The sequence below is a fragment of the Oryctolagus cuniculus genome, chromosome 21, assembly GCF_964237555.1.
Source record: "Oryctolagus cuniculus chromosome 21, mOryCun1.1, whole genome shotgun sequence".
Taxonomy (NCBI): domain Eukaryota; kingdom Metazoa; phylum Chordata; class Mammalia; order Lagomorpha; family Leporidae; genus Oryctolagus; species Oryctolagus cuniculus.
In genome coordinates this window covers 27,472,202-27,486,125 of record NC_091452.1, presented here as the reverse complement: position 1 = coordinate 27,486,125, position 13,924 = coordinate 27,472,202, and positions in this window count along the sequence as shown.

Below are 13,924 nucleotides of genomic sequence, written 5' to 3'. Positions count from 1 at the left end.
AAAGTCCCCTCTTCACCCTTTGGCACGCTGGGCCTTTGCCTGGATCTGGGTCTATGCGCATGGTCCTGGGGCCGCCACAGCCCAGGCACCCGCTCTGGCAAAGCCTAGGCAGAACCTGACTCCAGGCTGGCGGGCTGGCTGCTCATTCTGCACCTGCTCCTGGAGGGGTGAGGCAGGGTGGGGGAGGGACTCAGGACGGCCCTCCAGCAAGGTCAACAGCAGGAAGTAGGGCAGTGGGGCCAGGATATTGGGGATCTGACAAGGCACAGCTCACCTGGCACTGTCCCCAAAGGCCCCAGGGTCCCCCTGCCTGTGTGGAGCCAGGGTGCACGGATGGGCAAAGCCAGGCTGGAGGAGGTGCCACAGGCACGTCGAGCCCCGCCCCCTCATGCCTGCCGTGCTCTGGGTCAGCCAGGTGGTCATCTGCTGGGGCCTGAGGAACACAAGCCACCCGGCCCGGGGCCACCCAGCTGGTGGCTGGCTGGAGAGGAAGGGGTAGCTGCCGCCGAGCCTCTGACCCTCCGGCTGCCCAGTATGTCTGGCCGAGAGGAAGCATCCGAGACCCTTCACTTCCTGAACCTCAGAGTGGGTTAGGGCTACCACTTCCGGCCAGACCCCCGCCCCCACCCCCTGCCCTGCCCTCGGCTCCGACCCCAGTCTGCAGCCCCCTAAGCTATGTTTCCTGTTGCAGGGAGTGCGGTGTGGAGCGCACACTCACCCTGCTCTGGGGCGAGCAGGAGCAGGGAGCCCCATTGAATGGGGGTGTGGGGGGCCTGGGAGGTGACGGCAGAGCTGAGGAGTGGTCTCCCCTGGGGATGGGGCAGCTCCGGGAGCAGGGCTGTGAGCTCCACCTGTAGGAAGCTTCGGAGCCAGGCTAGCCCACTGGTCCGAGGCTAGCCCCATGGAGCTGCAGCCAAGGCAATACAGCTGTCAGCTTCCGGACCTGGACCAGGGACAGCTAAAGCCCACAGCTCCCCCGCCCCGCCGTCCCCCAACAGTGAGATGGGCAGGTGGTGCATGGCAGCAGCAGGAGTTGGGGGTGGGGATCTGGGCACTGGGGGTAGGGGACAGGTCAGGCCGGGTGGGATGGGGGGCTCCAGGAGGTGGCTGAGAGCCGGGCATCTGCTGCGTTCTGACTGTGCTACCAGCCGGATGAAGCCACGGCACCCGTGGCAGGAAATCTCGGGTCTGGCCCAGGCTGGCAGAACGGGGCTCAGAATCCAGTGGTCCATGCAGGGCAGGAAGTAGCCCTGGGCTCCAGGGGGCTGGGGTGGCCTCCGAGGGGGGCCGTTTCCTCCCTGGGAACATCCTGCCGGCTGCAGCAGGATGGAAGAGGGTTCCAGCCCGGCCTGGGCCGGAAGGGCTGGGGGGCGCTGCATCTCTCCCAGGGCAGCCCCTGGAGACTTCCCCCATCCCACCTGGAGCCCCTGGGCCTCTCCCTGGGAGCTTCCTGTCTGTCAGCCTCCCCCTCCCCCAGCCAGGAGCTCACCTCCCCCCCGCCCCCCAGCCAGCCTCAGTTTCCCCATAGCCAGTCTGCTGGTGGCTGAAGGAGAGTCCCTGCAGGCGGCAGCCTGGGCCTCAGGGCTCGCCCGAGCCACCAGGCTGGACCTGGGCAGACAGCCCAGCCCCAGCTGCCCCTGCTCCGGGCCCCAGGAGGGGGTCAGCAGCCCCGTGCTACCTCCCCCCTGCCTCCCACCCCGCCACCCCCGCTCCCCCCACCATGGCCTAAATATAGCCGGAGCAGGCGCCCGGCCTGGAATAGAGACCTCTGTCAGCCCCTAGCAGGTGCTGGCAGGAAGGTCAGCATGATTGGCAGGAGTGCTGGTGGGCGGGCAGCCAGGCCCGGGTCATGTGAGTGTCCGGTGGCATGGCCCGAGGGTGGGGCGGTGTCCTCGCAGGACAGCTGGGTGCCCGGCCCGCCCTAGGGCACGGGTCAGGCCCGCCACTCCCAGCAGCTGCCGCTGGCTCCCACGGCCCCAGCCCCGCAGCCCTGCACGTGGCGAGGATCCCTGGCCTTGTCCCTCTCTCCCTCAGCCGCAGGCCCCCTCCTGCCCCTGGGTTTGTCCTTGTCCCCTCGGCCAAAGGTAAAACAAACCCACAAACCCCCCTTTTGTGAGCTGCTCTGAGCATACAGTGAGCCCAGCTTGGTCAGCGGCCCTTGGAGTCCCTTCTGAACCCCTTCCTCCTGGCCTGGCTGGCTTCTTGCTCCCGACCTGCCAGCTGAGGTCCCCCCTGAACCTGACAATGCTGGAGTGGTGTCCCTGGCTGCCCCCCAGGCCTCTCAGACTGCGTGTTGGGCTCCAGGTCCCAAACGCGGCGCTGCCTGCCCTGTTTGTGCCTGCCTTTGGACGTGGCTCTCATCGGCACCTTAGCTCAGTCAAGCAAGAGCCTGATCTCCCGGGCTAAGAGCTTCTTCTCAGGCAGAGAATCTGCAAATATGCCAGAAGACATCCCACTGGCTGGAGGAAGTGAACCCTTCCTGGTTTCCTGCTGCGGTCATGTGCAAGGGCCCTGGGGCAGGAGTGCCCCCACTGGGGGAGGACAACTCACTTCCGATGGGGGCTGCCCCGACCCTCAGTAAGGGGATGGAAAGGACAGGGGTGGGCAGGGTGAGGAGAGGGCTGGCAGGTCTGAGGCGTCCAGCCGTCCCCAGATCTCACTGAGAGTTGTTTTGTCTTTAAGATGGATTTACTGGGGCTGACCTTGCGGCATAGTAGGCTAAGCCTCTGCCTGCAGCGCTGCCATCCCATATGGGCGCTAGTTCGTGTCCCAGCTGCTCCTCTTCCAATCCCGCTCTCTGCTGTGGCCTGGGAAAGCAGTAGAAGATGGCCCAAGTCCTTGGGCCCCTGCACCTGCGTGGGAGACCTGAAAGAAGCTCCTGGCTCCTGGCTTTGGATCGGTGCAGCTCTGACTATTGCGGCCATTTGGGGAGTGAACCAGTGCGTGGAAGACCTCTCCCCCCCCCCCTTGTAGCTCTACCTCTCAAATAAATAAATAAAGTCTTTTTAAAAAGGGGATTGATTTATTTATTTGAAAGGCAGGATGACAGAGACAGAGGGAGAGACCGACAGGAAGGGAGGAAGAGAGAGAGAGAGAGAGAGAGAGAGAGAGAGAGAGAGAGAGAGAGAGAGATCTTCCATCCTCTGGTTCACAATGGCTGAGGCTGGCCCAGGCCAAGTTCAGGAGCCAGAATGCGGGTCTCCCATGTGGGTGCAGGGCACAAGCACTTGAGCCACCCTCCACTGCCTTCCCAGGCCCATGAGCAGGAAGCTGGGTTGGAAGTGGAGCAGCCAGGACACAAATCAGTGCTCATGGAGGATGCCGCTCGTGTTTGTTGACTGAATAAGTGAGTGTTTGTCCAGCACCTACAACAGGCTCAGCACTGGGATCACCCAACGGGCTCATGTTGCCATCTCAGAGCAAAGACTCTGAGGCCCGCAGGCTCTACGAGCGAGTCTTGGAGTCTGGAGAAGAACCTCAGGGAAGCCGTCCTCCCCGGCGTCCTGCAGCGCCACGGGTGGACGGCAGCGGAAAGCCCACGCTGATAAAGCAGGGCTGGGGGTGTCTGGAGAACAGGACATGGGCCGAGGGGCCAGCCCACCCCCACCCCACCCCACTGCCCCAGGACCCCAGGACCCCAGGACCCCGAGAGGGGCGGATCCCCAGCTCCACAGCTGCACAGTTCCAGCTTGTTTGTTCTTTGTCTCGTTTTTCTGGTTTGGGGCCTGGGATTGGGGGAGGGGAACTGCCCCCCCACGCCGCCCAGAGGCATGGGGAGGAGAGGATTGGACCCCCCCAACCCCACCTCACTGCCACCCTCCCGTCCAGGCCTGCCTTCGCCTGAGCCACTGGGGGATGCCCACATAGCGTGTCCGGGAGCCTGAGCTCTGAGCCTGTCTGCCTGCACTCTCTCTGGCCGGGTCACAGGCCAGGAGGGGGAGCCAGGGCACAGCGCACTTCGGGGTGTCTGCAGTCTGGGGCTGAGGGTAGGAGCCAGTTCCTGGTGGTCTTGGATCTTCGGGGAGGCCTGGGAAGCGGGCTTGGCATTCACACACGGGCAGCGGGGACGGCAGGACACCTGCAGCCCCCCGGCAGAACAAGATCCCGGCCCCCATCCCCTGGAGGCGATATTCTGTCTTCAATGTCAATCCTGCTCCCCTTGCGGGCTCCTAATGGGATCTTGCCCTCTTTGTACCTCTAGAGGGCGCTGTGGGGCCTTACTGCCTCCCCACCCTCCCCATACCCTGTGCTCTGCGTGTCCCCTCCACACCCCGCCTCATCTGGTCTTTCCCAGGGTAGACGTGGGGAAGCCGAGGCCTGAGAGTGGCAGGAAGAGCTGGGGTGAGGGCACTTCAGGTTGGAGCTGTCATGGCTGTGGGGGAGGGGGAGGCGGCTCATTCTGGCAGGGGTGGGGCCCAGCCACACAGTGTGTCTGTCCCTTGGGGTGAAGGGTCAGGACTGGGCTTGCATTGCCCATGGCGGCATCTGGTGAATTCAGTGGAGGTTGGGGGGGGCAGCCAAGGCAGGGAATTCCACCCCCCTCACGGGAGAGCTGATTGGCAGCTGGGCTGGAGCTGCAGGGGGCACAGGCAACCTTCTGGGGTTCACAGTTGAGGCCACTGCAGGTTTGGAGGGCGTGGAGTTCAGGGCTGGCAAGGAGAACCCATTCCCCGAAGGCAAGTGGGGCTCGGGGCCAGCAGGCAGCAGATGCGGGAAGACATGAGCCCAAATCCAGCTTGCAGAGCCCTGCCCTTCTCACCGATGAGGACGCCACACAGAGAGGCTGGTTTTAGACCCTGCGCCCAGAGTGACCCTGGAAGCACTGTCCCCACTGTGGGCCTCAGCTCCCCTACCTGTGCAGTAGTGGCCATGGCCCACCCCCACCAGGGAGGGGAGAGGGGCAGCACCCAGGCTGGGTGATTCATTGTTGTGTTAGTCTTCTGCTTCTACAGAGCTGAGGCTGGTTCCAGCACACACATCCCTTCTGTGGCTTCCCCCCAGCACCCCAGGCAGACATTGCCAATCAATCCCAGATCTCTTGCCTCATCAGCCAGAAACTTCACCTATCTCAGCTCTCGGTTCCAGATGGCTTCTGTCTGTGGCTCCCCAGCTATAGCATCAGGACCTGCCCACTCTGAGGGCCACGGGGAAGGGCAGTGGGTAGCACGCCTGGCCTCTGGGTCGGGGGAGGCCAGTCCTGGAGGAGGGCAGAACTTTCAGTGGGAGCTGGAGTCTCTCAAGAGCCAGACCAGCAGAGTGGAGAAACCCAAACCGGCCTTCCACCCTCAGGGTTCAAGAGGGCTCCAGCCCGGCCGCCCCTCCTGCCCACTCCGCGGCTGCTCCTGGGAGGAGTGGCCAGGAGTCCTCTCCTCCCCGCTGGCCCTGCCCCCACGAGGCCTGGGGCGGGCGCCTCGGTGTAGCTCCGGCTCCAGAAACATTTGCTTTAAGTCTTAAAATATCAGGTTCCCGCATCACGGGGGCTCCCCTGGGGGCCGCCGGGCAGGCGGGAGGGATTTCAGGCGTAAGAAGATTCCCGCTCAGGCCCCCACCCCACCAGGCCGCTGCCCGCCACCCCCCCACCGGCCGGCTGGGCTCCCCACCCCCACCTCTGGGAAGCCCCCTCCCAGTGCATCCCATCACACCAGCCTCTCCTGGACCCCTGATAGGGTGGAGACGGGACCCCCGCTCATCTCAGTCTCCCACCCCTGGGACGGGGGACTCTTGGGCAGGATCTTGAAGCATGAGTAGGAGTTTCGGGAGGATCCGTGAGCATCCTCACGGATGCGCCTGCACAGTAGGACCAGCCCAGCGGAGCCCAGCAGGTGCCAGGCTCGAAATGCAGGCAGACGAGAGGCTGGGGCGAGGAAGCAGCTGTGGTCCCTTCCTGTCGCACAGGCTGGGTGCCAGGCCGGGCTGGGCTGGGCACTGATTCGGGCCTATCTCAGCCCTCTCCCCTTTCCCCACCTCCAGGGACCACCGACGGCAGAAGGCACAGCCCCCACGGCTGCCCCTCCCGCCCCGGCAGCCGAGAGACCACCAGCCTCGGCCCTGGGGACTGGTCCCGGTGCAGAGTGGGAATTGGAGCCAGGAGGCAACAGCTGGCCCCACTCGAGCATCCCCCCAGCCCCCTGGGGCAGCCACCGCCTTCGTTCCCAGGCCCCCAGCCCAGCCCGTTCCCAGGCTGCACCCCGCCCGCTGGGGGGTGTGGTCAGATGAAGCTACAGGGGGCGACCCCCAGGAGGGGGAGCTTAGCAGGAGAGCCCCCTGCCTGGCCCTGCAGGTCCCCCCAGCCCCGATGTGGTGCCTGCACACTCACAGCAAAAGCCCTCCCCCCACACATACTGCCGAGGCCCCCACCCTCCCAGCACGTGCTCCCCTGCGTGCTGTCGGGGAGACTTTGAGAGCTGGGACCCATGGGATCTGGTCCTCTGCTGGCTCAGACCCCAGGTGACTGTCAAGGGCATCAGCTCCTTCCAGAGCACCCCTGGGAGTGGCCCCTCCTCCGCTGTCCCTGTGCCTCTGAGCATCTGGCTCTGTCATCCGGGAACTCTCCCATTTCATAGGTGGGTAAACTGAGGCCCAACAGGCTATAAGGCCGCAGCTGTGGGTGTGGGTGTGGGTGTGTGGGGGGATGCCCTGTGGCTCCTGAGCCTTGGCTGACCATGACATGGAGCTGTGGGGGAGGGGCGAGACCCAGCGCCCACCCCTCTCCGCCCTCTGCCTGGCTGCAGCCATGAAGACAGGGGCCCCCGCCCCCCCAAACCCTGTCCCCAACCTTGAGGATCCAGGCGCCGCATCCCCAGGGCTCGAGTTAGACGTGAAGGTTGTTGGCGCCCCTGCAACCTAAGCTGCGGGCTCTGGGAACGGGGGGGGCGTCTGACCCCACCGCGGCCCCCAGGATCCCGGAGAAAATCTTCGAGGCCGAGTTAATACCACGACCAATTTTTATTTCAACAAAGCTAATGCTCAACAATGTGATCCTGAGGCAGAGGGATTTTCCTGCCTTCGGGGGGTGGCGGGGGGCGAGGGAGAGGGGGCTGGGGGGTCCTGACGTGGGGCCGCCCACCACCCCTCCTCTGCAGCTGTCCCCACCCACTCCCCCACCCCAGGGGAGGGCCAAGTGGGGGCGACCCCCGAGCCCCACGGACGTCTGCTTCCTCCAGGCCCTGCCCGTCCTGCACATGTCCCTCCCAGACCCCTGAGGCGGGCCCCCCAGGAACTCCAAGCACCCCACCATCTCCTCCCCCACTGAGCACCAGGTGGGGCTCCTGTCGGGACCAGCACAGGTGACTGGGGAGGCACACAGGAGGCCCCAGCGTCCAAGGGGTGCACACCCCTCGGAACCCTGACCCATGCCCTGTGGGGGCCTGGCACGTGTCCCGGCTCTTGGGGTGCAGAGGTCAGCAGATTCCCGTGGGCAAGGGGCAGAGGTCCGGGGGGTGCATGGAGGCCTAAGGGTAGCTTCCAGAGAACACTGGGGAACCCCAAGAGGAGAGACGAAGTCGGGGGCCAGGAGAGGGGTGGGTACCGGAACTCGATCCGGAAGCCGCCCCTTTCGAACGGTAATCGGTGGCTGCTGGGGCCACAGGCCTGGAACCTGTCAGAAATTCCCTGTGACAACGGCCACATGGACTGCGAGGAGGGCTCGCCCCGTGCTGCCCCGGCTGCCCCCGGCCTGACCACTGCACTGCCATTGCCGCGGCTCCCCTGGCCTCTTGGGGGCTCTCCCCGTACTCCATCCTTGCCACCCTGCGAGACCCCAGCTCTTGCCCGATGCCAGCCAGCAGCGTCCCCGCGGTGGGGGGTGGGGGCGTGGCCAACTGGACAGAGGGGAGGGGCCCGGCGCACAGGGTTAGAGGGACATGGGGGCCCCCCCAGTCTCACTCTGAGGGTACTCACGGCCCGAGGGCAGGGGTAGGGGCCCAAGGGCATCCGCCGACAGGCCAAAGTCAAACCAGATGCTCTGGGAGCCCCGTGGGGGCAGGAGGGCCATTTGTCACCGTTATCTGCCCCACTGCCGAAATCACAAACACATTTTTAAGTGAAGGACTGGCTGCCACTGGCCTGCGGGCCCCTGATGCCGGCCAGCTGTGGCCACGCTGCAGGGAGAAGGTTGCTAAGGGAGGCCTGGCTGCTGCTCGCCCCGTGTCCCTGGACTGTGTGTCGGGGCTGGTGGGGGACAGAGGGAGCTTGGAGAGTGGGGAGCACCTTCTGCATGGGGCGGGTGGCTCGGTGGTCAGTCCCCCGGGGGCAGGCTGGGCCTGGGGGCAGAGCCAGAGAGACAGAGGTGGCTATCAAGACAGAGCTGGGAGCCGGGATCTTGGTGCCTGGCACTAGAGGACCCCCCAGCCGGCTGCCCACGCCCCTGTGAGTACCCAGCCGCGCTTCTGCTGTGAGGACGCGGAGGGCGAGCGTGCCAAGTGGCCACTTGCTCTGGGAGCCCAGTGCAGATCCTGCCTGACCCAGGATCCCCTTTGGCTGATCCCAGCACCCTGGCCTCCCCTGGGCGGGCCCTCAGGGTGGGGGTCGGGTTGGGGGTGGGGGGCGAGCCGGGAGAAATGGCCTGTGACGGGGTGGGCGTCCCCGGGCGGGAAAGCAAACAGTGTCAACAGCTAATGAGCGGGAACCGGGCCGGGGGGCCAAGGGCCTGGGGAGGGGAACAGCCATCGCTCATCCTGACAGCGGGCGGCCAGGGGCGGGAGGCGGGAGGGGGGCGAGGGCCAGAGAGGGAGGGGAGCCTGGGAGCCGATGGAGGGTCCCCTGGAGACCCGGCCCTGCAAGCAGACGGACAGACAGACGGAGGGAAGGCAGCCAGGCCCTGACCCCTCCGTGTGACCCCAACGGACCCGAGCTGGCTCTGTCTTCTCCCTGCCCAGTGCTCCCGCTCAGGCTTTGCAGAACAAAGTGGGGTGGTGGCGGCGGCGGCTGGTCTGGGATTCCTGCAGGAACCCAGGGTCTCCAAGCCCTGTGGCCCTGGTCCAAGTGGCCTTGGGCCTCTGCCGCGCCCTTCTGCCTCAGTTTCCCCAACCATACATGGCAGAGGAGGCCAGGCAGTGGGCAGAGCCAGCAGCTGTCCACAGGGTGACGTATGTGGTGCCTTGGAAACCAGCTCCCCCATCTCACAGATGGGAAGACTGAGGTGCAGAGTGGGGGAGGGGCGGAGGGGCAGGTCAGCCTCAGACCTCACCCAGGCAGATCCAGTCCAGCCTTGCAGCCTCCCTGGAAGTCCAGAGGGGTTCTGAACACAGCCAGGTCTGGGGAGCGCTCCTGAGCCCCTGCCGCAGTGGCCGTGTCGCCCGGAGGTGCCTGCCTGGCTTGCCTTGGGAGGTGTCCTAGCCCCCCATTCCTGCCTGAGCCAGGAGGGAGGTGCAGCCATAAATTCACACCGCCAGCCGCCCGCGGGATAAATGTGTCATCAGCTGAGCGATTTACGAGCCGAACTCCTGGCCCGCAAGGCAGAGAAAATAAGTATCTGTGTACACGCGGCGGGCGGGCGGGCGGACGGATGGGTGGGCAGGGCCAGTGGCTGCTAGGAGCACACAGGCAGGCTGGGAGGGGGGCGGGGAGGTGAGATGGAGGAGGTGGCGGGGAGGAACAGCCGTGCACAAGTAAGAGGTACAGGACAGGATGTGGACGTTGTCGCGTGGGGCATGAGGGTGACAGGGGAGGGAGAGTCGGTGTGCACGTGTGCACACGTCTACCCAGATGGTGGGGTGTGCGGGGGGCGGGTACAGACCGGCACAGGGGTTGTGCAGGAAGAAGGGGCAGGGCCGGGGACGCCTCCGCCCCATGGCAGGGCAGGGGTGGGGGCTCGATGTCCAGAGAAACCAGGTAGACTCTCAGAACAGACACCACGGGCGAGGAGAGTGGGGCCATCATGCAGCCCTGCCCCTTGGCCGGTTCTGCACCAGCCCCGCCTCGGCTGGGCCCACTGTAAGTCCTGCCTACAAGGATCTCCAACAGAACTCCAGGCCGAGTGTGCTGCCAGGGTGTGGCCCTCCAGGACAGTACCGGCCCATGACACGCGCCCCCAGAAACGGTCATGCGTAACCACCATGGAGACTGGCATTCGTGGTGCAGCAGGCAAAGAAAGCTACCCCCTGCGATGCCGGCATCCCATGTGAGCACCAGTTTGAATCTCAGTAACTCTGCCTTTCAGATAAATAAATCTTAAAAAAAACAAAGGAGGGGGAGAAGTCATAGAACCCCAGAGCAGGCACCTGTAACCCTGGAAACCAACTAAGCAGGGACTGTGGGGAGCAGAGACCCCACCCCAGACAGGGGCCTGTGAAAGACCCCAAAATAAGGACCTCTGCTGAGGGGAGGAACCCGTATAGCAAGGGCTGTCCAGGTGAGGCAGTCCGTGCCAGGAGAGACTGAGAGACGCTGGCCTCCTACAAAATAAGTTTCATTTATCTATTTTCATCTTTATTTGAAAGGCAGAGAGGCAGAGACAGACAGAGAGGTCCTATCCATTGATGCACTCCCCAAGATGCCCACCACAGCCCAGGCTGGGGCCAGGAGCCAGGAACTTCCATCCGGGTTTCCCGCGTGGGTGGCAAGGACCTGAATCCTCGAGCCATCATCTGCTGCCTTCCCCAGGTGCATTAGCAGGGAGCTGGATCGGAAGCGGAGCAGCTGGGACTCGAACCTGGGCACTCAGATGCGGGATGTCCTAAGCACTGAGCCAAACGCCCGCTCCAGCTCTGTCCCTTCTCTTGCTAGAATGAAACTCTGATCTCTCCTGGGCTGTCCCTCATCTCAGGTGCCTGTGTCTGGGGCGGGGTGGGGGAGGGCCCGGGGGCTCCTCTCCAGCCCGTGCTGCTGGCCTGGTGTCCTCCCAGCTCGGTCCCCCTGGGTTCTGCTCCCACAGGAGGCGACACAGTCCACACGCCGAAGGCAGACGTGCCAGGACAGGTAGCTGTCAGTCTCCCGTCAGCTACCCGGCCCTGCTCAGACAGAAGCTCCTTCCTCAGGATCTGGGAAGCCCGGAATTCTTCCAGAGCATCTTTAAATAAACAAAGCGCAGAGAAGAGCAACCCCCCTCCCCCACCCTCCCCCTCCAAAACAGACCCTGCCTGACACAGACGCCCAGACAGAGCTGGGCCTCCCGTCTGTCCGTTCCCTGGCAAATGCTCTGGTGCGGCCCAAGGCACCTGCACCAGTCCCCGCTGCAGCCACGTGTGGCCTGCTGGGCGTGCCAGGTCTGGCCACGTAAAGCTGCCACGGCCACTGCCCGCGTACCCTGAGCTTCGTCCCTGCTGGCTCCGTCTCCTCCCTGTCACTCAAGCCTCCCAGGGTTCCTTCACACCCTGTCCCCCACCCCAACTGGAGGTGGGCGTGGCCCACACAGAGACAGGACATGGCCAGGGTGGCGACAGGGACGGCTGGCCCCTGCTGCTATTGCAAGGGTCTTGTCTTCCAAACCCCTGGCGCTACGTGGGAGCTGCCTTTTACAGGTGCCAGGGACTCTCCCTTGGGGACATCGAAGGAGGAGACAGTCCTAGAGAGAGCAGAAGGGAGCTGGCCCCAGCAGGAGGGGTGGGGGTCTTGGCACCCACCCACCAAAGTCTCCAGCCAGGCCTGCCCCCTGCAGTGAATGAGTGGGTGACAAGCTGCCCTCCCCCGCACTCTCCACGGCCCCCTCCTCTCCCTGGAGCAGCCTGGAAGAAGCCAGACCCCCCTCCAGGCCAGGCACACACCTGTCCCGACCCATTCCTGCACGCGGTCCCTAGTGCCCAGTGGGCTCTGAGGTTCAAGCAGCCCGTGGGACACACACTCAGTGCCTCTCCTCCCCCCCCCCCGGGGGGGGCACAGCATACCAGATCTTTCTGGAAGGAACTCCCCCTCCCCCCATGCTCACACTCTTGGAGATAAGCCACAGGCGATTTCCTGGTGGACACTTGGGTGTCCTTGTACACAAGTGGCCTCTCCTCCCCACGTGTCCCTCCGCTGGAGAGGTACTGGGCTGGAACTGGGCGTCTGAGCTGCCCCTCCGTCCTAGGGATACTCCCACGCATGGGCTCTCTCCAGCTTCTGAAACAAACTGCCTCTGTGTGTGTGTGTGTGCGCGCGCACACCTGCGGGGCCCACCTGAACCATCTCTCAGCACGCTTTGTCTAGCTGGCCCTAAGCGCCCTGTAGGTGTTGAGGGTAACAGGAGGGACGGGTGACATTTACCCCCCGCGGTGCAGCACCAGCCCCCACCCCCCACCCTGGCGGGGGGGGGGACATCCATAAAATCACTCTCCGCCGCCGATGTGACCTATCCTGGGGAGAGAGAAGGGTGAGGAGGCTGTGAACAGTTCTCCACCCCGACGGTGAGAAAGAGAGGTGGGGGTTACCAGGGGGTCCCCCAAGGGCCATTTCAGAAACAAGGACAGAGCCAAGGCCAGGCCACATCACCAGAATCAGTGACCATGAAGACCCTGCCTCAGTCCTGGGGGCACTGCTTGGAGAGCCCCCCCCCTAATTTATGTCGTCCCAGGGGGAGTGACACTGCCAAGGCCTGCCTCCTCCGCCTCTCTGTTGGGGGTCAGCCCGGGTGGGGGTGGGGAGCTCTCAGCTGGTTTCCAGATGGGCCTGGGGAGACGCCCCCTCCCCGCAAGACCCGCTCGCCTGCCTCCCTTGTCCTCATCCCTGTCTCTGGGTCTGTCTCTCGTCCCTGTCGCCCCTGCGCCTGGCTGGCTGGCTGACTGGCTGGCTGGGTGGGTGGGTGGCTGGGTGGGGGGCTGGTGATTTATAACCCGCTGCCTGTCTTGCATCGGAAGCGCGCGCCGGGGGTGGGCGCAGACGGTCCGGTGAGCTATGGGCCCCTCGGGGCCCCGCCACCCACGCCAATGTTGTTGCTCTGTCTGGGCAGCGGGTGCAGCCCCTCCCCCCACGCAGCCAGGGCAGAGCGCCCCCCCATCCCTCACCCCCATCCCCGCAAGCCTTCCCAGGGCCTCCTCCGCGGGGCCCCAGAGGTGTCAGCACAGCTCCAAGGTCCAGGCCTGCCGCCTGCCTCCCCAGGCTGGAGGAGGGCACCCCCTGCGCGCCCCCTCGCCCCCCAAGGCCGGCTGCAATTCGACTCCCGGCCAGTCGGCTAGGCCAGGCCAGACTCCGCCCCCGCCCAGCTACGGTGCACACAGCAGGGGCCCAATAAGTGTTTACCGAGCAAACACCAGGGGCGGAGGGAGGGCGCACCTGGGCTGACCTCCCTCTCCAGCCTGCGGAAGAGGTCCCTTATCTGCCCGCGTGACGGGCTGTCAGAACTCCGGGGACGGCCGCGGGAAGGGGGCGCGCTAGGAGGCGACCCGCCCGCCCCTCGCGTTGCCGTCTGCGCCCGCCTGATCCAGTCCCCCACCCCGGCTCTCTCCGCGGTCCCCACCTCTGCACGCTCGCCCATCGCAGGTGTTTTCTGCAGGCCGCGAGCGCCCTCTGGTGCCCTCCTGGGGTGGCGGCACCAGAGGGGAGCACAGGTTCGCGGCGGCCGCTCTGGCTGCACCCGCCCATAACGCCAATGAAGACGTAGACGCTGGCCGGTGGGAGATGGCCGCGGTGTGCACTCCGTGGCTGCCGCCTGACCCTGCTAGGGCTCATTATCCCGTCCCCTTGATCGCTTGCTGCTCCCAGATATGCACGGGTCCCAGATGCGGCTGGAGCCACGCGCCAGGCCAGGGCAGTGTTGAGGACAGGCGTGAGTTGCCGAAGAAAGGGGCTGGTTGATGGGAGGATGGGAGGATGGTGCACCAAGGGCTGGGGCCTTGAGCTAAGGGACCCGGCATCAGCCAGCCTGAAGACCAGCGCCTGGAGGGGAGGCCCCGCCTCCTCCCACCTGGAAGGAGGAGTCTGAAGCCACAGAGGGCACCAGGTGGCCAGTGAGGAAGGGACCCTGGGGCAAGTGGGTGTGGTCTGTGAAGTGGATGACACGGCTGGTGGCCGG